The sequence below is a fragment of the Sylvia atricapilla genome, chromosome 4, assembly GCF_009819655.1.
Source record: "Sylvia atricapilla isolate bSylAtr1 chromosome 4, bSylAtr1.pri, whole genome shotgun sequence".
In the NCBI taxonomy this organism is placed as follows: domain Eukaryota; kingdom Metazoa; phylum Chordata; class Aves; order Passeriformes; family Sylviidae; genus Sylvia; species Sylvia atricapilla.
In genome coordinates, this window is record NC_089143.1 from 67,052,984 (window position 1) to 67,078,871 (window position 25,888).

At 38.7% G+C, this 25,888-nt stretch overlaps 1 long non-coding RNA gene across 1 annotated transcript in view; it reads right to left on the bottom strand.

Moving 5' to 3' along the window:
- LOC136360709 (uncharacterized) overlaps positions 1-25,888 on the bottom strand; it is a 436,491-nt gene that overhangs the window by 52,405 nt on the left and 358,198 nt on the right. Inside the window, exon 2 of the long non-coding RNA XR_010743501.1 lies at positions 22,144-22,233. This is a non-coding gene — a long non-coding RNA (uncharacterized lncRNA). The remainder of the gene's footprint in view (positions 1-22,143; positions 22,234-25,888) is intronic.

Here is a 25,888-nt window from a genome sequence, read left to right on the forward strand (position 1 = left end):
AAAGACAACATTCATGCCTGGAAGTTTTTGGCATTAAATGTCTTACACAGGCACACAAATTAAAGTACAGATAATTTTTTTTTTTTAAGATAGTGTAACCATGTCTATGGCATTTTATCATCAAAACACAAAGATGCATGCTTCAACAGTGATAGAAAAATGCTGACATATGCACAAAAAACGTAAGAAATCTTTTAGTGTTTGAACCAATTCAAAAGTCAAAACTTTTTAGGTTTCATTATGTTAGTACTTAGAGTAGTGGAAATTCAACAGGTTCAGTCACATCAGTGAAAGTGATGTGTGGCTCCTCTTATACAATTTTAAAACTGATTATTGGAATATAACTAAGCTTCAAAGGGCAGAATGTCTGAGCAGTTGGAGTACATAACACAGGGTATATATATATAATTTTTGGTTGTATCACTACAGCTTTTTGCAGTCTGAGATGACAGAAGGAAAAGACTCTGTAAAGCAACCATTGATGCAAAGTCTACATTAACATTACTTGAAACACACACAAAAAATGAATTTTTAAAAGTTATATGAAGAAGTTAATGCATTTTTTTTCCAAGCTAAAGCATTTTTTTTCCTAAACACAACTCTGAGGGATGTCTTTGCTAATCAATGTTCCTTCTCGCTCCCCTCACCCCCAAAATTCCACTCCTGTAATCCTTAATTTGGGCCAGATTGACATCAGATGAATGCAGAACTATGTCTTGAATTTCCTGAGAGACAGCAGAATTTGCTGACGGATTGAATTATCCTCAGGCAGTCTCGCACTTCTGCGTGGCAGATTCTCCAGCAAAGAACTAGGAAATGTTCCTAAGAGTATCTCTTATGCAAGATCCTGTGCTAAAGGAGCTAACACACTGTGGGTTAGGTAGTATGCAGTTTGTGTAGCAGACATTTTTCAGACTTTCAGTACTTTTCCCTGTAAGCCCCATGCACATTACCCCTGCTGAGGCAGACAGGCTGTGGGATTTTTCCCTCCTCCACCCCCTACCTGTCAAGATACTCTCTGTTGAGCTTTGTGTCATGTGGCATTAGGAAAGCTTTGTTCTCAGAGATTAATTCTCTTTCTCCAAGTCTGCAGCGGTGTGACATTCACAAACTAATGCACTTGCCCTTTAGGTAGCCCCTAACAGAAATCTCATGTCCAATAGGAATTACAGAGCATTTTGCTCTGAGAAGGAGTTTCAGCTGCGCTCAAGGAAATTCAGAGATAAACATGTACCACATGGCTTAGTCCCTTTTGCAGCAACAGCTTTCTTCATGTATGCAACAGTTCACTTCTTCCTACCACTGCGTTCAACATTACGTTTATGGTTTAGCTGAGGAGTAAAGGCTATTTTCAATCTTCTATTACAGATGGTGCTAAAAAGTTTTATAACAAAATTGATAATATATTTCTGTATGTCAGCCTCACCCAACCAACAGCTTTTCACTTTTTTTTCAAAAATATTTTAATTTATCTACTGACAACTACTCACTTTCCCCACCTGGGTTCTTTTGTACTTCTCTGAAAAACATGGTTAAAATATGCTACTGGTATTTATTTTTCTTCGTACTGGTGTAACTTTCTAGTCAAAACAAGAGCCCTTAAATAGTAGTAGCTAATGAAAAAATTTCTCACGCAAACTTTCAATTGGCTATTCTGACCATGTTACTTTTGTGTATGATAATGTTTTGTGTCACTAGAAATTAAGAACTGAAAGGGTGAGGCAAGTATGGTACCACAGCCATAGAGAAATTCCTAAGACTGTTGCCTTCCACATAATGTCATTCCCATAACTAGAAAAACAAAAAGAAAAAAGCCTTTTATTTTAAAAAGATACAGAAATAGGATAGAGGAGTGAACCATTGTACAAACAAATGGAAATGCTTCTTGGGAAATTAAACACTCTGGCTGCATTTGAAACCTGATTGTTTGAAAGAAGAAGCAAACTGTGTTTAACAAATGTTTATCCACAAAGCCATGGTGAGTCTCCTCAAACATGATATTAAATAGCAGGACAGCTATTAAAGATTGATAAATTGCTGTAAGTACATTTTTTTTCATTTGAGAGTTTGGATTTATTCCTCCTTGTAAATGTCTCCTAGAAAGACCACTGTAGAAAAAGTAGTTTATATCTGATTCTTATAATCCACAATGCAGAATGATGATTTGTGATTCAACTTTCAAGTAACCTCCACATGGAAATCTTCCTTTGATGTTTTTCACCGATTTTTTTTTTGCTGAAAAAGCAAATGGCAAGTTTTTTCTCTTTTCTGCTGTTACAGTAGAAACTCAAGAGCAGGTAACTACTGAGATTTTTCCCCACTGTGGAAAATGCTCAGCTTCAAAAGAAAATGACAAAGGTCTTGTAAAAATGGTCTGTTCAAATAAATCCCTAGATCAACTCCCCCATAACATTTCTAGGTCATCTGTGAGTAGCAATGTTAATCAAGCAATATTGAAAAAAAATAAAAATCATTCAACTTAAAGAGAGCTTCCCCAAAGAAGCTCTCATCCCCAATCAGGCTTGGAAACCCTGGCTAAGGATGGTCTCCTGCCTCAGCTGTGCCTCCCCACCCCATTCTGTGCAGCCACACCACCAGCAGAAAAGACCTGCTACTTCCAGGGTTGTTATGACATTAAAAATCCCCTTCTGTGATTTGTTGTAGCCACCTATGAGCAGAGTTAAACTGCTGAGGCACAGAGCTGAGCCCTCTCCCGTGACAGCCCATCAGTGTAAAGGGGCTCTCTGGCCATGCAGGGATGGATGGCAGCTCACAGCCACTCTCAGGTTCCAGCAGCTGAAGTGGACAGCTCACAGAGGGACACAACTGCTCTTGGAGGAGGAACAGGGCTCAGCTAAGCAGCTGCATAGGATTTAAATACTGTTGTGGTTTAAAACCAAACCAAGTGAGAGGCTCTAAGTCAGAAATACAGTTTAATGAGAAGAAAAGGAAATAAAATAAAATAAAATAAAATAAATGCAACAATACAAAAAGAAAAAAAGCACTGACAGAGTCAGAATACAACCTGATCAGGGTGATGGAAGCAGTCCAGACAAGGTGGTCTTCCTGAAGCAGTGACCCTGTAGAAAGGTCTGGTAGCTCTGATCCTCTGAGAATCCAATGGGTGAGGGCTACTTCTACTGTCCCAAATCCCAGCTTATATCCAGGTGGGAATGCTTGGCTCCTCCCCGTGGGCGGAGCATCTCACAATGGGATGATGAGTCATACAGGGGCTCCTTGATGGCCCATTAAAGAGAGATAACTCCCAGAGGGAGTTATCTGTGAGTCATGCACAAGGCATTGATGGGCCATGAACTGAAGATGGTGATAGAATACATCCTAAACTACAACCCAGGACAAACACCTAAAAGTTAGGCCAGCATGTGTTTCAGGTGCCACAACAGCCTGAGTCTCCCTGGGGCTGGAGCTGTTGCCATGCCTGGGAATGCAGCTCCATTTTCCTGAGACCAGGCTCCTGTGAGCACAGAGGGAGGCAGTGAAGTGGGGATCCAGGGCTGCTCAGCTTGGGTTTGTTTTTTTTTTGTTGTTGGTACCCTGACCTTCCAAAAGTTCTCCTTGCATCTGTTGCTGCTGCATTTGTCAGTGGATCTAGTGTCACAGACTAAGTCAGGAGTAGGTGGCCCAGGGAAATGATGCAATTACCATCCCTGCAAATGTTTAAATGTCACGTGGATGTGGCACTTTGAGACAGGGCTAGTGGTGAGCACACTGGTGATGGGTAAGTGGTTGCAGTCAGTGATCATAGAGGTCTTTTCCAACCTGAGCAATTCAATCATTCTGTATTTGCACATGCTTGGGTTTAAAAAGGTGCATTTTTCAGTGAAGGCAAGGACTTTCAGTGGTGACACAGAGAGTTCTAAAAGTAGTTTTAAAGATCTGCTCAGAGTTTACCTCTCAATTCTGTTGCCTTCACTAAACTTGTAATTATTTTTCTTTACTGCCTAGTCCAATTCTTTTTCCAGTAAAGTTCTGGTGACCCCAATGGGAAAGAGAGCAGGGACAATGTAAGAAAACCTTGTACCCTGAGCTGTTCTGATTTATCCTTTATGAAAATGAGTAAGGGATTCAGAGCCCTCAAAGGGTGATGCTTTAGGTGTGACTTTTGGAGAAAGAGGAGATGTAAACCACAGTACTGCTGCAGGTATTGTTTAATGTTACAAGTATGAGGTTTTGTCCAGTCTTATTTATTTCTATAAAGACAAATACCCCAATAACTTGATAATTAGCATTCACTAATTACTTCCTCCATATGAATGTATTGTCCTTCAGAAAGTCTCTGCTGAGGACTATTTTCTGCTCTGATAACTCTGTTTCCATTCCCTCACTCATTCATATGCACATGCAGTTCGGTATCAGTTTTCCGTTTGACGGCACAATAAAAGTCACCTAATTAGGTAACAACAACTCCATGTCTTAACTAAATCCTTGTAAAACCACCAGAAATTTGTGGGACAGGTTTACTGCTGATGTTTTACTACCGTTTGCTTCCATTTCCTTCAGTTGTGCTCTGACCTCTAGTATTAAAGGTGACATTCTGATGCACTGTGTGAATCAGTAGCAAACCTGAAATGACTTTAAGAGCCTTGGGATTTCTCATCCAGATCTCCACACAGCCAAAACAGGAGTTGTTCTCAGGAGAAAGCCCAACTGAACCAGCCCTCTGTGAGCAGTAATATTTTATACACAGGACGTGTGGATACACTCCTCTTTTAAACAGATTTGGAAGAACAATAGCAGCCTAACTCAAGCACTTGGAATATGGGAAATTCCAGAAAGGAGATTCTCCACATAGCTTCATATCAGCCCCCTTTGTGTGCTTTGGTAGGGAAACCTGTTGGTTCTGGGATATTTTTGTTGGGATATTTATGTTTTCTGTCAGACCTCACTGAATCACAAGAACTCTGACAGAATGGCAAGTGGCTCAGTATAGCACTGTGTGGACTCCAATGTCCCTGCCACCTCTAATGCTATTTAAACACAGTTGAGAGAACTATTTATTTCTTCAGAATTTATATCATGACACTAGTCATTTTTTCAGTGGGTTCATTCTCACAGGATCCATCATTCTCAATTTGCTCTTAGAAGCTGGATGTGCAGAATTAAGAATGTCAGGGGTGATAATTTAGGGCGTAGGCTCTGAAAAATGTATTCCAAGATATGAAGAGGCCAACCACTAGAGTTCAACACCATATAGCAAAAAAAACCAAAAAACCAAACCAAAACAAACAAAAAAAACCAAACCAAAACAAAAAAACCCCCCACAAAACCCCAAAAAACCCCACAACCCCCCCCCCAACCAACCAACGAACCAACCAAAGAAACCCTGCCAAAACCAAACCATCAAAAAAACCTAAAAAAAACCACCCACAACAACAACAAAAAAATCCCCAACGACTCTCAGTTAGCAGGTTCAGTGACTTCTGCTGTGAATAGGGTCTCTGATAGTGCACACTGTATAGCTGAGCTCAGTTGAAACAATTAATATCATACTAGAAACCAGTTAGTTAAAGTAGGATAGAGGTCAGCAGCTTCTGTGTTATTCTTAGTTAATTTTACAATCTGTCTTCTGAGTGGAGTGGCAGAAATGTAAGTTCTGTGCAAGCAGATCTGTAGAACCAGACACCTTGTAAATACTTCCTTACAGAGACAGTGATTCTTTAAGAAGAATGAAGCACAAGTACTACAGAAAACCCCCCTCAAGAGCTCTCAGTAATTCTTGTGACTCATTATGTCTTCTTGTGGGAATGTTTTGACTCTCTAGAGTGCCTCTCTAGCCATTAGAATGTGTTTCACTTACCCACCCATTTGTCAAGATGTTCTGCTTGATAGAGATCAAACATGGCATTGGCTGGATGTGTGATGGATATCTCAGCATTGGCAGTTCCTCCTCCAGCAAACTGGGATATGGAGATGCCAGCAAAAGTGTTCCATTTGCCTTGGGAGAGGTCAGAGGGGTCAGCCAGGATGCTGATAGGGAAGGACAGCTCTGTGTGAGCTCAGTGTCCTGAGGATGTTGAGCCTTAAATATTCCATTTGTGAAGATCCAAGAGCATCCCAGACACCTCCAATGGATAGTCTCAGGTCCTAATGTAGGACCACAAAGAAAAGATGGATTTGTTTAGGGATATTACCTATAAATATCTCTGGTATTTCATGTATAATGATATGTTTAACATGTAAATGTAAAGTTGTGGGATTTTTTTTTTTTTTTTTTATTTTCTGTAAACATTGCAGTGAAGTTCTGGAATGAAAGATCTACAGCAAGAACTGAAAATAAAACAAAGTGAACTTTACTAAAGTACTTCCCTGAGTACTAAAGCCAAGTGAATTACAGAGAATAAACATGCCATAAGTAGCATGAAGTAAATTAGATTATAATAGGATTACTGATATCATTTATGAACAAGAAAAGATTTTTTTTTTTTATGTTTACCAGAAATACAGGGGAAAGGAATGCAAGAATGGAGACCAAAACCCCAGTCACTACACAAATACAGTTTAACATGCATTTAACTCTCACACAACTGGATGGTCCCTTGGTTTGCTGTTTGGATTTAGATCTTCAGGACATCTGAATGCTATTTAGTTGGATGCTGTGTAAGGGTGGGAAGGAGGAGGATTCAAAGGCCCTATGATGAACATGATCTTCATGTTAAATGAGTTCACTTGAGGGTAGATTGAGTGGGAACCTGAGTCTATTCCCACAGACATGTCAGCCTCCATCCCTCTGACATTAGTAGGAGCAGAGAAGTGACCTGGTGTACATCCTGCAGAAGTCAAACATACACATACAGCTTGGATCCTGTCTATCATAATCCCTTCTTATCTTTGGCTACCAGCTCTCCATTTTCTCAGATCTGACATTCTTAGCATGAAAGATGGCATCACAAGGCCTGAAGATGCTGAAGATAGATTAGCCTCCCTAAAATGTAGTTTAGCACAGATGCCTTCAACATATTACCCCTTCAATTCACTGATAAATTCCTACTGAGTTTCCTCTGAACCTTGGATGTAATCTGGCCACTCATTTTCAGGCATCTGGGTAAAATAAATCTTAAATTGAAAGTTGACCTCATCAGCAAATGTCATTTATTTACATTGGATTCCATCCGTTCGAGTGGCCCCTCTGTACGTATTAGAGGATGAACAATTAAAGCCTCTGGTTCAGAGAAAGGAAGGGCATTGGAGGTCGCCAGCACTGTGTATCAGATTTTAGCCAAGAAAACTTCTTTAGGCATGTTATTAAATCACAAAAATTACAGATTAATGCTCCACTAAGAAGGAAAAAAAAAAATGCTGAGCTTGCTTCTGGACAGCTCTCTGATGCAGGGGAAGTAAGGCTGGAGACTGGAGACAATTAATCTTGGGGCTGAAATTTAAGGGAAAATATTTATGTGAAGGACCCTTAAGACACATTTCTCTAGGTCTTTTTTTAACTTCTCCAGAAGTTCTTGTAATACTCAGAAAAGTCTTTTAAATCATATTTCTTGTCTCATACAGCTGTAAAATTATTTTGTTCCTCTTGGATTGCATAGAGGAAAAGAGTCTTCAGCATCAATAAGAATTTGACTACAGGGCTATTATATAAAATAGCCCTTCCCAAGCTTTTTTCCACTCAGTGGATTTTCTAGTCTTTGGGGAGAAAATAATGCAGATAATCTTACAAGGTACTAATTCTGCTCAGTGGAGGAGCTGCAGGATTGGGGTGGTGAATGACCGATGCATCTGACAACAGCACTGAGCACTTTTTCAGACTGTCACTGTGAAGTTCCAAAAAACCTTAGATAAGTCTTGAAGCCATTAGGAACTGGCTCCCAACTAAGCCTACAGGTACTCAAACCACTGGGTGGGAAAAAATGTGTGCTTACAGCTATTTGGACTTTTATTTGCTGCTGACCGCCGCTGAGCAGGCCACCTGTGGAGCTCCTGGAACACGCTGCTGTGGGAAGAACATGCTAACTGAGCGTGATGATGAGCATGGCTTCACAGTTCACTAGCACTCTGCATCACAAAAATGAAAGAAATTAACATCACACCAGTTAAAAGTCAAACTTTACAGGGAACAAATGGGCGTGCTGCCTCAGGACACCAGACACTCTGCCATAAGACTTATGTGATGTCTCTTGAAGACTGGAAAATGACCTTTATACATCAATGAGTTGTGCAAAGAAGACATGTCCTAGGGGTAGGGCTCCTTGGCAGGACAAGGATTGAACCCAAGTCTGATTTGCCTTGCTCTTCGATGACTTGCTACACGAAGAAAGCCAACAGATAAAGAAAGGCTGGACAATTCAGCTGATTTTCAGCCACATGGATGTTTTCTTCAGCACTGTAATCATGGTAAATTTGGCCTCATGTGAATGGATTAAAACAATTAAGTGCTCACCTCTCAGCTGCCATGAGCTGTTTTGCTTCTTCTCTTTCACTTTGTCATATGTAAATGAGAGAGGTTGTGAGACTGCAGCAACTGGAAGCCTACAGGGAAAATAGACATATTTGGATAATCCTTTAAAATAAATTGATAACAATGTTTTTCCTGGAGGCCCTTCTGGTACTGGAATACTTTTGAAAGACAATATATTAGTTTATTGTATAGCTCTGTTAGTCCTTTTAGGCGTTGTGGCAGCAAAACAGCTTACTTTCAAAATTGAACAAGTATGTTAAAAAATGTTACACTTGGTGAAAAAGATCACTCAGAACCTGAGTGCAGAGGCTGTGCCCTCAGACCATATAACTCACCAACTACTAAACCATTCTCTTCTATGTACAAATGTGTAAGGTCTTCACTAAATGAACACTCACTCTTTTTTCTTCTTAGACTGATAAAGAAGTAAAAAAACCCTTCCAGTCTTTATAAGGTTGCTGGCAGAAATCCTGACTGTTTCTTTTATTGAGCTCTGCTCCAAGAACTAACCTGAAAAAAAATAGGAAAAAAAAAGATTTAAAGTTTATTTTATATCAACTCAAAACAATCAAACAAATCCTCAAAACTAACTTCTAGAGGAATATGTAAAGGGCTCCTGTGCATGTCAACTAGCCACAAGACTGCTGTCAGCACTAGAAAATCTCCTGTACTTTATACATGATGATGTAGATGTACATCAAAGCCACTTGAAAATCAAAGGTGTTTGAGAACAGTACAGTTTGTCCATATAAATATAGCTGATGTGAAGCTAAATCTGAGAAAACACTTTTGGACTGAATCTGTGTTCAAGCTTCCGAAGAAAGCAAAAAAACAGTGAAGAGCTTCAGAGAATTATTGTAGATTTTCGAGGCTTGAAGCCAACTCATCTTTAAAGTGGACTGAAATATGTTTAGTCTCTCACAAGATAAGAGTTTTCAGAACACTTCTGTGGCTTTCACATGACACAAAGTCAACTTTTTCAACGGTGAGAAGAATTACCCGGAAGGTGTGCACATGCATTGTGCTAATTATGTCTCTAATTAGGACACAGCATGGGCAGGTAACACACGGGATCTCTCTCTCCCAGCACAGCCAATTTCATTCATTTAACTGAGCCCCAGTGTGTACCAAAACAAAAAGGAACATAGAATTGGGTGGCTGCAGATTATCTGTCCACTACATTTATATAATAGCCAGAATTAAGCAGCAAGTAACTACGGCATTATGTGCCTTAAAGCTGACACAGGCAGATCCTGTTTCAGTTTAAGCACTGCTCACATCTCACAGGAGCAGGTCTCAGTGTTCTGTGGACAACTGAAGGTGTGGAGTCCTGGCCCCACAGATGCACTGGGAAATTTGCCATTGGTTTAGAGGAGCCTTTATCTCCCCCTGGATCTTGAAAACATTCTCTGTACACTGCATTTCCCAATGTGTTCTTTGGGGCCAGGCAGCACACTAAACATTCCACAGCTTTGGCAGGAATAGCTCTTGTGGGGTAGCTGCTCCTTCAGACTCCCTGGAACAGCCTGAAACTCCACCAGGATGGAGCTCCAGGTTGCTGCTCTGGTAAGGGGCATAAAGATCCACTTTTACCAGGCAGAGGAATAACCTTATTTTTCATGTTCTTACTGGTGTGAAGAGAACATTCACCATGAAGATGCAGCTATGTGGATGTAGCTTAAAGGAGGAATGAGTGAGGAATGTCACTTTCTCCTTCATAGAATGACAGAATGGTTTGGGTTAGAAGGGACCTTAAAGATCAGGTAGTTCCAAGCCCCCTGCCATCAGCAGGAACCCCTCATATGTCTCTATTGGGATAAAGGAGGAAGTTCATTTGGTTTTTTCTCCTCTTACTTTAAAAGTAGTGATTTATAAATCAGAGTTCTTAGCTGAATAACTTCTTTTCTTGTGTTCTTATAAATAACCTATAAATCTATATGAACAGATAAGTAAATAAAAAGGAGATCACAACCCCTACTTTCATCTTGGCAATTTAGAGTTTAAAGCTATTTTTAATTAACTCAATGGAGTTCCCTATTTTAACACTGGCTGGCATATCTCACTCATCATCAGAATTTTATTAGAAACCACACAGGTGTCCCTGGATACCTGTGAAAACTCAAGACCTGTTTGTTCCTTCAGTCCTCCAGCATGAGCAAAAATATACCAACCTCCTCCAATTCTCGGGGCAGTGAGTCTTGGAGCAGCTGTTAGACAGCACTTAATTGAAATAAAATTCTAACTCTACTCATGCTCCAATTCACCATGCCCCTTTTCTCCCTTAGGGAAATTCAGTTTACAGGACAATCAAACACATGGCAGAACAGCCATGCAAAGGCAACTGCAACTGCAGAAGGGAATTTAAGTGTACCTTGCCTGTCAGTCCTGCAGTCTCAGATTTGATTTATGCACTGACCCTCTGAGTGTTATCCAAGCATCCACCAGAAAATCCTACTCTTTCAGGCATCCAGCCTTGATTTCACTTGATTGACAGAATATGGATTTCTGAGATATTCTTGGATACACAGAGGATCTGTGGCAGCAGCATGTGCAGTGGGAGGGGGTGGATGAGGTAATTAGAGACAGGGAAAGCCACTTTCTCCTTTCTCATGTGTGTGACAGGGCCAGTGAGCACTGCAGTGAGACTTTTCTTGTTTCTCCCAATGCCTCAACTTTCTCCCTCCTTGCATGGGTGTGCACCAGGATTTGTGGGTGTCCACAGAGCTCTGCTCCTCTAGAGGAACACTGTTCACTGTTTTTCACTATAATTCAAAGTTTTTCTGTCTGCTCAGAGTGCAAATTCAGGAAGCTTGAGTTTTCTGAGCTGGTAGCTAAGAACAGAAGCACGGACCAAGGAAATAATGTCAGGAATTTGGAGTGGATTTAAGGAAACACTAACTTGATCTGCCGCGCTCCCAAGTACCAGTAGTGAGAGAGAGAGAAATGTGAGAATTATTTGTTGAAAGGAAAAGAGCAGTTCTTAACTATAATTTATTCGTTTAAGTCTAATAGCTTTCTGGGTCAAGACATATCTTGAGCAAAGCTAGGAAGTTCACACGTCTCATGGAGCAATATTCCAGAGTTCTGAACAATTCACTTCCTGGGATTTCTGCCAGGTAAACATGGGGTACTTTTCTAATCCCTGCCTGGAGACATTTTGAGTTGGGGCATCTCAAGACAAACCCATGGTTCTTAAAGGTGGGCACATGCTACCAGTGAATTCACTGCTGGAGAAAAGGAATTAACCCTGAAGGGTTTGTCCGACACTTACTCAAGTAACAAATGAGTCCCCTGGGAAGAGAATACTTATTGTAGGATGAAACTCAGTGTTGTAAGCCAGATTTACTGATCAGTCCTCCTACTCTCTCAGGTACAGAGGGAAAAGTGTGTGTATAAGTCTGTTTATAGCCAAGCTTGGGAAAGGCAAGACACCACAGGGAAAGTGCTTGATAACGAGATTCATTCTGATAATGGGATTGTAAATTCAATATGTATTTTCTTAATTCACACTTCATTCCAAAGGACTCAACTCACCATTCAGAATTAAACCAACAAACTGGGAAAAAATATCCCATGATTCTTCATTCAGCATGGCTTAAGCTTACTGTTTAACATCTGTGATTTGGGCTGGGTTTTCATTTCTTAATTTCCAACAGGAAGCTGAAAACAACCTCACCCCAATATTGTTACTCAGACAATGTAAAAAACAAGGGATTTGAATTGCTCCATCATGATGCTAAAAAAAATGGGTGTAGACAGATGTTACCACAGGCACCGTTTTCAATACTTGCAAAGAAAATAGATCTGGATTTTAGTTGAAACTTAGGTCAGTCTGACAAAAGACAGGTAATCTTTGTGGCTTTAATACATACCTTTGGCCTACATTTCAAACAAATTCGAGGCAGCTCAAGCTTTGGATTTAAGTGGTTTCATATGTCTCTCAAGTGCAGGTCATTTTCCTTAAATTTCAGTTGAGAGTCTGAGTTTTCTCAATTCTGAAAGTCAAAGTTAAATTTAGGGGTGTGAACCCATCTGGACTAAAACCGAAGGAAATATTGGCACAAACCTCAGCAAAATGGAACTGCCAAAACTTAAAACAGCTCTGATGTATGTACATTTATCTACTCAGAAAGAGAGTTTTAAAAAGTCCATGGTTTGTCAGAATAATAACAACCATTTTAATCTGGTTTATTCATAATTCCAGAGAAAGGAAGTAAATTTAAGTTGCTTGTGGCTTTAGGAATACTTTAACTAATTTAAAGAAAGCAGAAATTTAAAAATTTAAATTTTTGCTAAAGTTTCCTACATGGTAATCAACCTCAGATAAAGTCAGGAAAAATTAAGAGGCTTCTGTGCAGGAAGTAGAAAGCAGAGAGAAAAGAGGAGAGGAAAGGAAAGGACAAAAGAGAGAGGAAAGCAGAAAAGAAGCCTAACATTAAACAGACTTTGAAATCCATTAAAACATAAGTCATGAATGTCTGAACGCAAAGAATTTTGATGGACATTGTTAAATTTGAAGGAATTTTATTGCATAGGTTAATTTGCTCTTCATTTGAGCTGTGAGTTCAACCCGTGGTAAAACATGAGACTGAACTGAGTTGTTAATGGCATGAATTCTTTCTATTTCAAATTTATTTGTAGGGGTTAGTGAGCATTACCCATATTATAATAACTATTTATCAACCACACAGAAATTCCCAAGTGGCCTAAATAACTGTTTAAAATTAAAGTGGATTGCAGAGACTGAATAGACTGTCTGATAAAGCACTGTACGTAACTAACAGCTCTGACTGAACTTTTTTATAAAAAAATACACCCACCACCCTCCTTGCAAAACTGTCTGTGTTAGAATGTGATCACTGTTTCTCTGGCTAATTACAGCTGTCTGTGCCAGTGGGAAGCTTTGCTGTAAAGCTGCAGGAGCGTGCACCTCCCATCTGAACAGACTCTTTGGAGATTGTATAAGACAAAAAAAATGAACAGGGAAAAAAAAACCCAACCAAACCAACAAATGAAAACAAAGGTCTGAGTTTATTTTTCTAGGAACAAAATCAGTGGAGTACATAATGCACTCTCTGTATCTCTTGAGTTTGCACTGATACACGAGTCACTGATCACGGGTAGCAGTGTCAATGTGATAACCAGGCTCAGATGCCTGGTGCCACTCTAAATAGCCCCTCTGAACTCTGGACCCCCTCCAGACTGGTCAAAGTCAAATATGTTTTAACTTAGGCCATTTTCATTTTATTCTTTAAAAGTATTTCTCCATTTTGTAGCTGAGCCAGTCACACAACCCAAAGTTTTACAGATAGGTAGAGGGCAAAGTGAACAAAACCTGAATGAAGCACAAGGAAAAAATACACATATGGGGAGAAATTAAAGTCACATCACTGGAAACAGAAATATTGCAGAGATTTAGATGTGTTTGTTAGAACTTGGAAAGATATACATACATAGTGACAGAAAGATCACACACTGTTCTTCAAGCAGCAGCAGAGGTTTCCAATTTTACCTTTGGGGTATTTATGGTGTTTGCTCTCTGCTGTAGCTCTACAACAGCACTGGCAAAACGGCAAAAAATAACTCCTGAGAACGAGCATTTCCCTGAATAAGCTTCATTGCAGTTGGAATTTGAGAGAAACTTTCCATGGAAAAATAGGGGGTGAGACTGAATCCTTTTTAAGGGTAAATCCCACAGTAGTGAAATAAAACAAGCTTTAGTGGCCTTAAAATGAAAATGACAGAAAAGCCTGATCATTGAAATACAAACCCTGTTTTTATGTTACGTGCATTCATTAAATTATGTATGAAATATAATTTTGAGGGGAAAACCAAGAAGTTAATATTACAAGACCATAGATTTTAAAAGCTGCCAATTAAAGGAGACACAAATCATCAGCTTTACCCATTTTTTTTGATCCCTTCCTGCTGACATCAACATAAATGTTGACATAAACTCTGCTGGGAAAAGGAATAGGACACACATAGAAGTACAGAAGTTTAACAAAATTCCTGAAGACCACAGAACATATTTGTTTTAGAGTTTAGCACATTTTTCTTGAGCATGCATAAAACACATATTTTATAGTTCATTATTAATTCAATCATCTCACTATTTCTTTTTTCAATGGAATCTTCTGCAGCTTCTTTGTCATAAACTCTACAATTTTGCTGCTTTTTGATCCACAAGGAAAAATTTTTACTTTTGAAAAAAATACTGCAAGTTAATAATAGGTCAAAAGTCTTTCCAAAGTTTAAAAGTATTACTTCTAGTCTGCTAAAACTTTAAGCAAATCGAGTTTAGCAAACTAAACGATGTTGGTAAGAGAAGATACAATGAAGAGGTGATTGATTTACTTCTCAGAGGACTATCTTTGAAATTCCACTGTAAGTTGTTAGAAAAAATTACCCCATTTTTTTTATTGCAGTCTCCCAGCTAAAAACCTAACACAAATTTTAATGAAATCATTTGAAAAGGAAGAAATAAAGAGAAAATTGTTCAATATACTTAGTAATTTGGACCTTTATATATATTTTCCCCAAAAGTAGGCTATCCTTATTTTATCTCAAGCAGTAAGAAGAAAGAACCCTCACACACTATTTTTTATGATTATCACAGCTGAGAAGAGTTGTCATGAATATATATACCTTTATAAAAATTTCACTTACCAGAAGATTAGCAGCATTTTATTGCATTTAATGCCCGGTCACCCTGCACTAGCAACATTTTTCAAGGCCAAAATATTTATCCAACAGTAAAGGATGGTGTATATAAGCCATACAAGATGACATGTTCCCTGAATATAAGTTCCCTGCTGAAGGGAGAAATAAGTGTGTAATCAACAAATCAGTTTCTTGAGCAGCTTGGTGAGGTTGGATTAACAGAAGAGAATTTTGAAAAGGTAGTGGAGAGAGCTGTAGTCCAACACTTGGTGCAGGAAGGAGTTTCTAAAGAATAGCAGAAGAAAAATGAGAATAAAAAGGATGGAGAGGAGAGGAAATAAATACTCATGGCAAAGTGACAAAGGAGAAATGAGACAATTATCAAAGAAGAGAAGAACTTGAGAGCCTTGAGAGGCAAGAGCAACAACAGGAAACTTGGAAAACTGTGTGAAAGGCAGAAGAAAGTGAAGTAAGTAGAGACCCACAAATTTGGTTTTTTCACTGAAATGTACAGTGAAAATTGCAATCCTTCTAAATGGAAGAGTCCCAAATGTGGCAATAATTCTGACAACGATGAATAAACACCACAGTCACGAGTACGATTGTCTGCCACACCACTGCTGTTCTGCTCAGCCCAGGTTAAATGCCTCAAAAAACTCTTTCAAACCATTTGGAGTTAACTTACTGCTATGGATATGTGTTTATTTTAAATTGACCAAAAATGCTCTTAAAAACAAAAGTATCTTTTTGCCCTCAGTGCCTGATTGGCAATAGCATTGTTACACGACGTGGTGATGTCTGCTGGTTTCTACCAGCAGAAATTATTCTATAAGGAAGGGCTCTGACAGAGATCATGCAGTTCACAGCCTTTCTCCTCTGGCACAGCCCAGAATAATCTAAAAGCTCTAATCCAAACAGCCTGACCACGGAGCAAGTGTGGATTTCAGATCACACTCAAGGAATAGTATAAATCTATCAATTTACTTCAGGAGGCTTTCAAACACTTCTGAGTACCCCCCAGCTATTCTGTAAATGAGCCTTTGAGCTCTGTTTTACATGGAAAATATCATGGAGAATTGCTTTTCACAAGAGAAGGACCAAGGCTTGACTTTGTGGGGTCCTGTGGCAGTTGAATTCTGCTGAAACACACACATGAATGAAGGCATGAAATCTTTAACAAGTCTGACACCCTGAAAATCTACATTTCTCTTCCTTCGTGTTTCACTTTCTGCATGTCTTCACAGTGGGCAGAAATGACCTCATCCCTAAAACTCCTGTTTACTTGTGTATGAAAATAGTAGATATTTTAGGCCTATCCCAACATTATCTCAGCACATAAAGCTGCAAATAAAATCATGTATGCCATTTAAATTCGATCAAAAGGTGGAACAGTGAGCTTGATGATGTGCTGAAAAACTAAATCAACATATCTCATCAGGCTTTGGCATATCTCTTCTTATTGTTTTAAACCATTCTGCCCATTTCCCATTTAGGATTTTATAATCCCTGTAAACCATCAGCTCAGATATTTTATCAATTATGGAATTAATCTCAAATCCACTGATGTGCTTGGCAAATTTGTGCTGATTTGAAATTAATTTCCAGTTGGTATTGTAACTCCCAAAATGTGTAATTAATATTAGTATCAATTTCTTTGGCAACTGGTAATGTAAGCCTTGTCATCTTTGTTGGTAGATTATATAGTTTTATACACAAAAGGAAAGGAAAATACAAACTTTCCTCAAGGAACACAAGTAAATTCCCCCCTTTCTGTGTTTTGTCTTTCAAGGTGTTTCTTCAGATAAAGAACAAGTTTTAATTTTCTCAAACTACAAGAAAAAAACTGGGGAAATACATATATATATATATATATATTATATATATATATATATGTAAATAGTCATATATATATATATACATACATGTAAATAGGCATAACAGATTTTTAAGCATGATATCAAATATTTATATCTGATATTCATACATCAAGGTAAAAAACCTCCACAATAGCAACAAAATCAACCCAGACCAGTGGCAGATCTCAAATAACCATTACATATAAAGATTATCATGCATTTCTAGGTAAATTATCTCCTGTGCTTTGTCCCATGTCTTTTAATCATTCAGGGAATCTAACACTAAGATTTTTAGCCATCACACTGTTGACATAATCAGATGAAATTATGCTCAAAAATATCAGTGACCTTTCCTTTTTTGACCCAAAGAAGATGCATTTAACAGTTGCCTGGGAAGGCAGAATGTCTGACTAATAATTGCTTAGAAAAGAGATTGAAGAAACACAGAGTTCACAAATTTCCTGCTGGGCTCTCTCTGGGCATCCCAGGCAACCACTATAGTCACCCTTTTAACCATAAATTTAATGACATGCAGGAATTTTGGCTGATTTAACTAAGGTAGCTTTTTCCATTATATTTTCTCTTCTAATGTTGTTTTGGTATCCTGCATATAATTTGTATTTTTCTTCTCCTCCAGCATTTGATATTCTAGTTAAATTAAAAAGAAATCAATTCCCACTGTGCCCAATTTTCCAAATGAAGCTGAAGAAGAGTGTTCCCCTTTCACACCCCAGTTACACTTAATGGTGACTTTGGGGAATCACCACAGCAAAAGTTGGGAAGTTTGTGTGGAAAACAGCAAATCCCTTGCCAAGCATGTAGGATATGCAAAAAATCCCCTCTATGTGAGAATAGCTGAGCAGAGATAACAACTAGTTTTCACTGAAGGGATTCTTTCTGCTCCTTCTCCAGGAGAGGGTGATCAGCTCAGGTTTGGGAAAGCAGGGAGTGGAGAAACGCCTTCATATGGGATTCAAACCTTCACATTCCCTCTTCTTCTCCACCTATTCTTTTCCAAACGAGGATTTCTTTCTCAGTTATGAAAAACAGCTAATATCCAGAAGCTCAGCATCCTAATAGCACTCATTAATGTACAGCCTTCTACCCCACCCCCCTGCTTTGTTTTCTCTTTCTCAGCAGAGTTCCATTTCTAGTGCTTCTTCTGAATTTCATTTGTTTTAGTTAGAACCTAGTTACCTTACAAGACTTCCTTTCGTGGAAGACAGTTTTAGGCTTTGGTCATAGCTGTTATCTTCTTTATGCCTTCTTATCTTTACTAGAGCATTTTGGACAAAGGATTCCAGAGCCTGAATTTCAAGCCCTAAATTTATTTGGACATTTTCTTCTTTTTTTTTTCTTTTCTTAATTTAAAAAATAATCATTATCTTAAATTTTCCTTTCAGAAAAGAAAAGTATAAGGGGCATCTTTGAGCATCTGAGAACCTCTAGAAAATCAGGTTTTATGGCAAGGTGACATCCAAAATAGCTAAACCCCTTCTGTGGCCTCTCCCCTCAGTCTTATATTTGCTGGTTTCAATGGGCCATTGAAATGGCCACTACTTTTGCTACCATGACCAAGGAAGAAAATTGGATATAAAGTCTCTTCCTTGGTTAAAACAGTTCTTCAGGTGGGTGTGTTTATCTGGAGACTCAGGTAAGTGGCATGAAGCTAGCAGATTTTCTTCCTAATTTGCAGTGAAGCTCCATTTTAAGGAAGTTTTGCAGGAAAATTAAGCTCCTATCTACTTTATCAATGCCACAAGAGTTTCAGCTACAGCAGTTGCTGGCCCCATTCCTATCAGGATTAATTTAAGGAGGAGCTTTCCAAGTCATTTCATTAGTCCCTCTATCTAGATACAGCTGAAAAGAGACAGATGAAGAGCATTCATTTTTCCTAATTTTACACTGAAGCTTTTTGCTGCTGTGACTCTTAGCCACTGCTCTGACAGCTGCTGATGATCAGTCTGTCAATAAAGCATGCAAAAGTTCAAGCTGATTCTGATCTAAATCACAAAATTATGGAATGGGTCAGGCTGGAAGGGAGCCCAGGATGCCACTGACCTTCCTGGCCACCAGGGCACTGCTGGCTCAAATCTGTTCACTTCTGCCACACACCCAAAAATATCTGACTAAACAGCATGTGTGTTGAAAAGTAGCAACCCAATAGCAACGAAGTGACCCGTAGTTTATAGCATTTTTTGGCTGGATTTGAATTTGGAATCCAGATCAGGGAACAATTCAATCTGAGTTTCGTTTCGTTTGAACAGAAGTTTCAAGAGCTGGAGACAGGATAAACAGCTTATGGGTTTAGCTCATCCCTATGTAGTAAAAGATAATAAACAAACAAAATCCCACCACACAAAAAACCCCAAAACCCAAAAAAAACCCCAAACACAACAAGACAGAACCCTGGGTCCCCCTTTCAGCTGTCATATTGCACGTTCCAGGGTTGCTGGTCCTGTCTGAATGGTCCACCTGCTTTTTAATGCATCATATTCAAAAGAAAGGAGAGAAAAATGGTTCTCCCTGCCTTGATAGAAATAAATTCTCAAAGTCAGAGGCCATTTGTATCACTGAAAACGACTGAAGTGTATCTCATCAGGTTTAAATTCTTCTTTTTTAATCTCCCCAGCTCAGCTTCACAAATTAATCTCTGCTTCTTTTATTCTAAAGAAGGAATAAAGAAAAAAAATAAAGAATAGGGGGAAAAAACCGCCAACAACAAAGAATCTCAACAATTCATCCCATATGGCTCTTTGTCAAAGTTTCTGTACATTTTAAACCTATGTAAGAATGGTACACAGTCAACAATTCAGTCTAAAAGCATAGTTTAAAAGCATAAAAAAATAATAATAATAAAAAATAAAAATAAAAATAAAAATAAAAATAAAAATAAAAATAAAAATAAACCAACCAACCAAACAAAAACAACCAAAAAAACCTTGGGAAGCTTTGGAAAAAGACAGAATAAACTCAAGAAAGAGGAAAAAAAATAACTTGTGCCATGTTAAAGGCATTAAAAACCTTTCACTTGATACCATAACTAAATCATGTTATAATTACCATCAGTAATGGTAAGCCTCACACGACATTTTATCCTCCATGGAGAAAAGTATTCTTTCATTTTATGCTTTCCTTTTTCTTTTTTTAAATCCCCAAACCATGATCAAAAGCTGTATATCTGTCGACTTCAAACCATATCTATGAATTAGAGTAAGAGAATAGAAGTCATCACCCCTGGGAGTTTTTCAATGAGAAAGAGCAGATCAGAGAAGGAAGATGGAAACACACATACTTTCCAGGATCTCTGGCTTTAAATCTGCATGATAATTTCAGTTATCAAATGCACAGAGAGTATTAAATCATGGCAGTTTACTTAGAAGTGTTTTTAACTTTGAATTCATGGGAATACAAGGTCTGATACCTGCCTTTATCTGCAGATGCTGGTAATTCTTAAGATGTGCAAGGAAAATAGAATAATTGTTTGATTTTAAATGGGCCTTTAGCAGTCCATCCTAGCCAATCAATTCTATGCAGTGAGAGAAAAAGGACAGCACTTGAATTTACTTCCCAGAAATTCCATTCCAGCTTGATATCACAGAAGGGAGGATATTTCAGTGTTGCTCTGCAGATGTAAGTTACTCACATTTTTCATATGTACTTTCTTCGTGGTTAGAAACTTTCTTTCCTGGGAATGGCTAGAAAATTCCATAAAGAGTCTTCACTGGGAGCTAGACATCCCTAATGTAGGTCTGTGGCTACAAAGAGGACAAAACTTTTTTCTTCAGAAGTTGCCACGTAGATGAAAAGATTTTAAAGGTGTGATTGATTTTGAAACTTCCCTTAGGAAATTCAGCCCTGAGATTCAACACCCCAGGTTGAGTCCCTGGTCAGATTAATTGTTCTGAGGTAAAAACTACCTGTAAAAAGGTTTCCCTCTTCCTTAAAACCAAATCCCAGTTACACAATAATTCCTATACATCCTCCTGTTTATTACAAATTAAAATTACGAGAAAGAAAATATGAAAGAAATTACAAGAAAGAAAATTAGGAGAATTGACTCTTTTTTCCTCACAATTTACCCCTAACAGAAGCTAAAACCTCCTGAATTTTCACATCTTCTGCAGGAAGGGCCTTGAGTCAATAGACAAATTGCTATAAAATTATTTGAAACCAGTAATTCCTCCAAGTTACAGAAGTGATCTGCAAATAATTTTTGGTGGAAATCTTGAGAGGCTTGACCACAGGTACAACAAAGCTGGTAGATGGTTTTCTCATGAAATGATAAAATATGAAATGCATAAGGAACACTACTGAAATGCTCCAATACCAGGTAATGCTGATATTATTTTGAAGAAACACAAAGAGGGTTAACAAGCATGTGGCCAAGATATGTGGATTTTTGTAAAATTTTTATAGAGACATCAAGCTAAATTACTCCAGCATTTTAAAAAAATAAACCAATGTATCTTTGAAGATAACTGAACCAAAGTATGCCTGCCTAAATATAAAATATAAAAAATAAAAAAATATATAGAATATAAAATATAGATACATATTTCACCAAATTCATCTCTACACTTGCATTTATTATCTGCACTAGATGTTGCCCTTGTGACTAACTATGCTGAGCATTCACAAAAGCATCTTTGTGCCACGTCAGAAGTGCCATACACACACAGAGAGAGTGGCACATTTTGAGCTCCTCAGAGCAGACAATCAGGGTAGAAGGCAGGAAAAAAACCCACCAGGAGTGACTGGGAGAGAAAGGTGGGGAATTAATGTGGGGTTATCACTGCAGAGGCCTCCCAATCAAACAGGGCAAATGTGATTAGATGATGGCTTAGAACTTGCACTGGGTTCAGGTTTGCCACCTTCCTGGGGTTGGTAGCTCATTCAGACCCTGCCTGCTACAATGACTGCCCAAGTCCACTTTAAAATGAGCCTTTATTTAGTGACAACAGGCTGTGGGCTTAGTAAAAACTGATAACAAGACTCTCCTCAAAACAGTGTCAGGACAGAACCAAACTCTGGGTGATAGCTGGGCCAAATATCACCGACTTTGTAAAATAAAATAGCAGACAAGGAACCAAGTGTGTTGTTCTGAAGCGATGCAGTTGCCTGTAAAATAGTTACAAGTTTTTCATTATCACGCACTCATCATCAAAATATGTGCCTTGGCTTGGAAAAGCAGCCCACCAGCAAAAAAAAAAAAAAAAAAAAAAAAAAAAAAAAAAAAAAAAAAAAAAAAAAAAAAAAAAAAAAAAAAGAAAGGGGAGAAAAAAAAAGCTCTTTCCATTTCTCAAATTCAGTGTCTTTGTGGTTGTGTCCCAGACTGTCAACACTTTCCTTCCCTTTTGAAAGGCTATTAGAAAAGCAGTGTTCTGCCAGTGCCAGTGGCCTCAAGAGCCTCATTATATCATAAGGATAACCCTGGGGTGAACAGAAAACCTAAACACAGAGTGACCATTGAGTCCTTTAGACAGGGTGTGCACACATGCTCCAGCCAAGTTTACCAGCAGATGAAGCTCATGTAGCAGCACACAGGCAGAATTAAGAAAAGAATAAGAAATTCGGTGGCTTTAATCAGTTTCTCTATGAAAACAAAGCCAGGCACAAAGAGCAGAAAGGATCTGGACTCAAATTCACTCCCTGTATTCCCTTTTCTTCTGGAGTTTTGTCTTCTGGAGGGGGGAATTAAGACCCATGAGAGGTGAAAAAAGGGGATGAGGATGGACTCACTGGAAGCTTTCCTCATGAGATAATGAAAGGTCTTGTGGTCATATCTTAACCCCGTCCCTTTGGAGAAAAAAGCTTAAAATGCTTTTATGGTTTTTTACTCTTGGACTAAAAGCCTACAGCTGTTTTGAAGCTTGACATAGTTCTAGCATATAATTAATACCATTTCCATTTAACTCACCAGCTAAATCTTAAACAGAATGCACAAGCTGTGACACATTACTGAAAAGAAGCAATGTACATTGGACAATTGACTTGGTGGTGGCCTTTAATGCTGTGCCCCGTTGGTGGGGTGTCTGTGGTTATCATTTTTCATTGGAGAAATGTCAAACAGTTCATGGGCCTGGCAAACATAACTATCACAGGCAGTCCTGCTCCTGCTGGCTTTCATCTTGGGAAGCAGTTGCATTTCCTGGCGAAGCATCCGTAGATTTATAGGCGTACATGCAACTTACACTCTGCACACATCCATATCTATTTTTATAAAAATTTACATCAGGACATAGATCGGGTCCAGGCTTTCACAGAGTCATGGAATGGTTGGGGTTGGAAGGGACCTCAAAGAGGATCTCATTCCAATTCCTCTGCCATAGGCAGGGACACTTTTCCCTTGAGCAGGTTGCTCAGAGCCCCATCCAACATGGCCTTGGACACTTCCAGGGATGCATAGTTTATCTCCACTAGACAGCCAAGAAAAAGGTAAATTAGTGTGCTCCAAAATTAGTTCTAAGTTACCTTGGCTACCTGCATTACTGGAGGTCGCTCCTGTCACTGCAGGGTGGCCACACTACAAATGACAGATTCATTGTGAGCACTAGTTCACAAATGTGCAACTTATGTCTTATATGAATTCATCTCTGGTGGCAAAATCGTTTTTGTGATCATTTTTGTCTCAGTTTTTTTTTCTGTGGTGTATTAACGAGAAACAGCCATGAAAAGGAAAACAGGCATGAGCAAAATGTTGAGTAAATAGTGCAACCTTTTTGGGTTCATTGTTTCCACAGCTCTAGACAAAGAAATTTGCTGTAAATTACCCTATGTATCTGAATCACAGTGAAGGTTTCTCCAGTGAAAGCTGCTCCTAGCAGAATTCCTGGTTGCTGCAGATCAGAAATACCACTTAATGTCAATAATCAGTTCTCACTAACAGCAACAAAACAGCCCGTATCACTGTTGGGCAAATTTGTAACTCCTTTGCTGAAAGCAGCAGCAAACCAGAACCTCCCAGTCAAAACAGGAGGTATGAAAAATACATCAGTAATACGCTTCACCACAGGGAAACTTTAAGAAACGCACTGAGGAAAGTTTGTTGATTCCCACTGTTTCTTTTTTTCTTTTTTTTTTTTTTTTTTTTTTTTTTTTTTTTTTTTTTTTCATTATGAGTGTACTGTTTGACTGTTTGAGAGAATTTTTCCCCCTTCCCAACCTTTGATGGGGGTATGTCAGGGATTGGGTCTTGCCCAGAATGCAATCAGTGTGCAAGTACTGCTCTGAGCTGTTGTAACCACATTATGCTCCCCTTATGTTCTTTCCATCAGCCTGCTATAATGTGGCTGCTTGGCTTTCAATTGACATTATTAGTTTTGAAAGCCTTGAAGGTGTTGGGCCTGGCTGAATTTTAGACATGGAGTAACACAATACCTGCTCTTTCAAGAATCTGCTATCACTTCTGAAATTGGCAGGTGATGGTATTTTTAACTGCGGGGGGCACTAAAATCCCCCTAAAAACTGATTTTACTTATTCCCTTCTAACTTTTTTAAAACTACCTACAACTTTCCTTTAATTTCCAAAGGTGTTCTCAGATTGACTACTGTTGGCTCTATATTATTACTCCCCTCTCCAGTAGTTTTTGTATTATTTTTCTTACTGGATCTCTTACACTGTTTTTCATGTTTCTGTCTTGAGAACCTGGCATTCTATTTTCCTTTTACTGTTTATAAATTTATGCAATTTTTGTTCTTTTGCACACTGTCATGACAACTAAGCAAATGTGGTATGCTGAAAAGAGCTTTGGGATTAGGTAATTAGGGGATTTTCCAATATTACCTTCTCTGTTGGAACACCTTCTCTGTCCCAATATAAATCCATGTGTTATTTCCAGCATGAATTATTGAACGTATCCAGACACAAATCCATATATAGGGCTTGAGAACTGACCCTCTTTACCTCTATTCTGCCCCACTCAGAAAATGCCTCCCTGAGCAACCCAGCCCACATAACTGCATTATTTTAAATGTTTGTTGTTCTTCAGTGTGAGGCTGGTGCTGAAGCCATGAGAAATGTCCTTCAAACTGTTTCTGCATGCCTGCTGCACACAACAAAGCTGGCACTGCTGACTTCGTTTTTCAAGTGGTCTGACTCCTGAGCTCCAAATGGATGTTTTTGGTTGGTTCTGGGTGCAAGCTGGAGTAGGGTTTGAAACAAATGGTTTCCCACAAAGAAATGAAATGAGAAAGGCAGTGTTTGTCAAGGAAGCCCCAACATCTGGAAAAATACACACTGTTTAGATAGTTTTACTTGAAATGGGGAATACGTAGCTTTTGAGGATATTTTTTCCCTGTAGCAGAAGGTCCAATTGCAATTTTTGTGTTGAGAAATTTCTTATTACATGATAAAAATTTTCAAATTCAGCACAAAATTAATGGATCATAGAAATATTGCTTGGAAGGGTCTTCTGGCCACCATCTACTCCAGCCCCTTGTCCTAAACAGGACAGAAACCAGCCTTAAACTGAGTCAGTGGTGGCTTTGTCCAAACAAACCTTGTAAACCTTAGGGGAAGGGGACACATGTGAGCAGCCACAAGTGGGGACAGTGGGAATCACCCACAAAATTAAGAAAAAAAAAGAAAACCAAAACCAACCAAACAAAAAAAAAACCCCAAACCACCCAACAACTTATAGAACTTATAGAACACTATCAGGAAATCAGCCCTTTGCTACAACACTGTTCTCTCCATCCCCTTAGCCTCTGGGAAATGCTTTTTCTACTGAGAACCACAGATTTTTTTTTTTCTTCTGGTGTGCCACCATTTTGCTGCCAAGAAAAGAATGCAGCAGCAGCACAAAGTGGTTACTACTGTTTTATTAAATAGAGGTCTTCATAAATTCCAGCTGCTGACCATGTGTTCCATCTTTTTATGCCCAAACTCACACTCATTTTAAGAAATTCTGGGCACTCATGTGAGTAAATGCTCTTGCAAGGC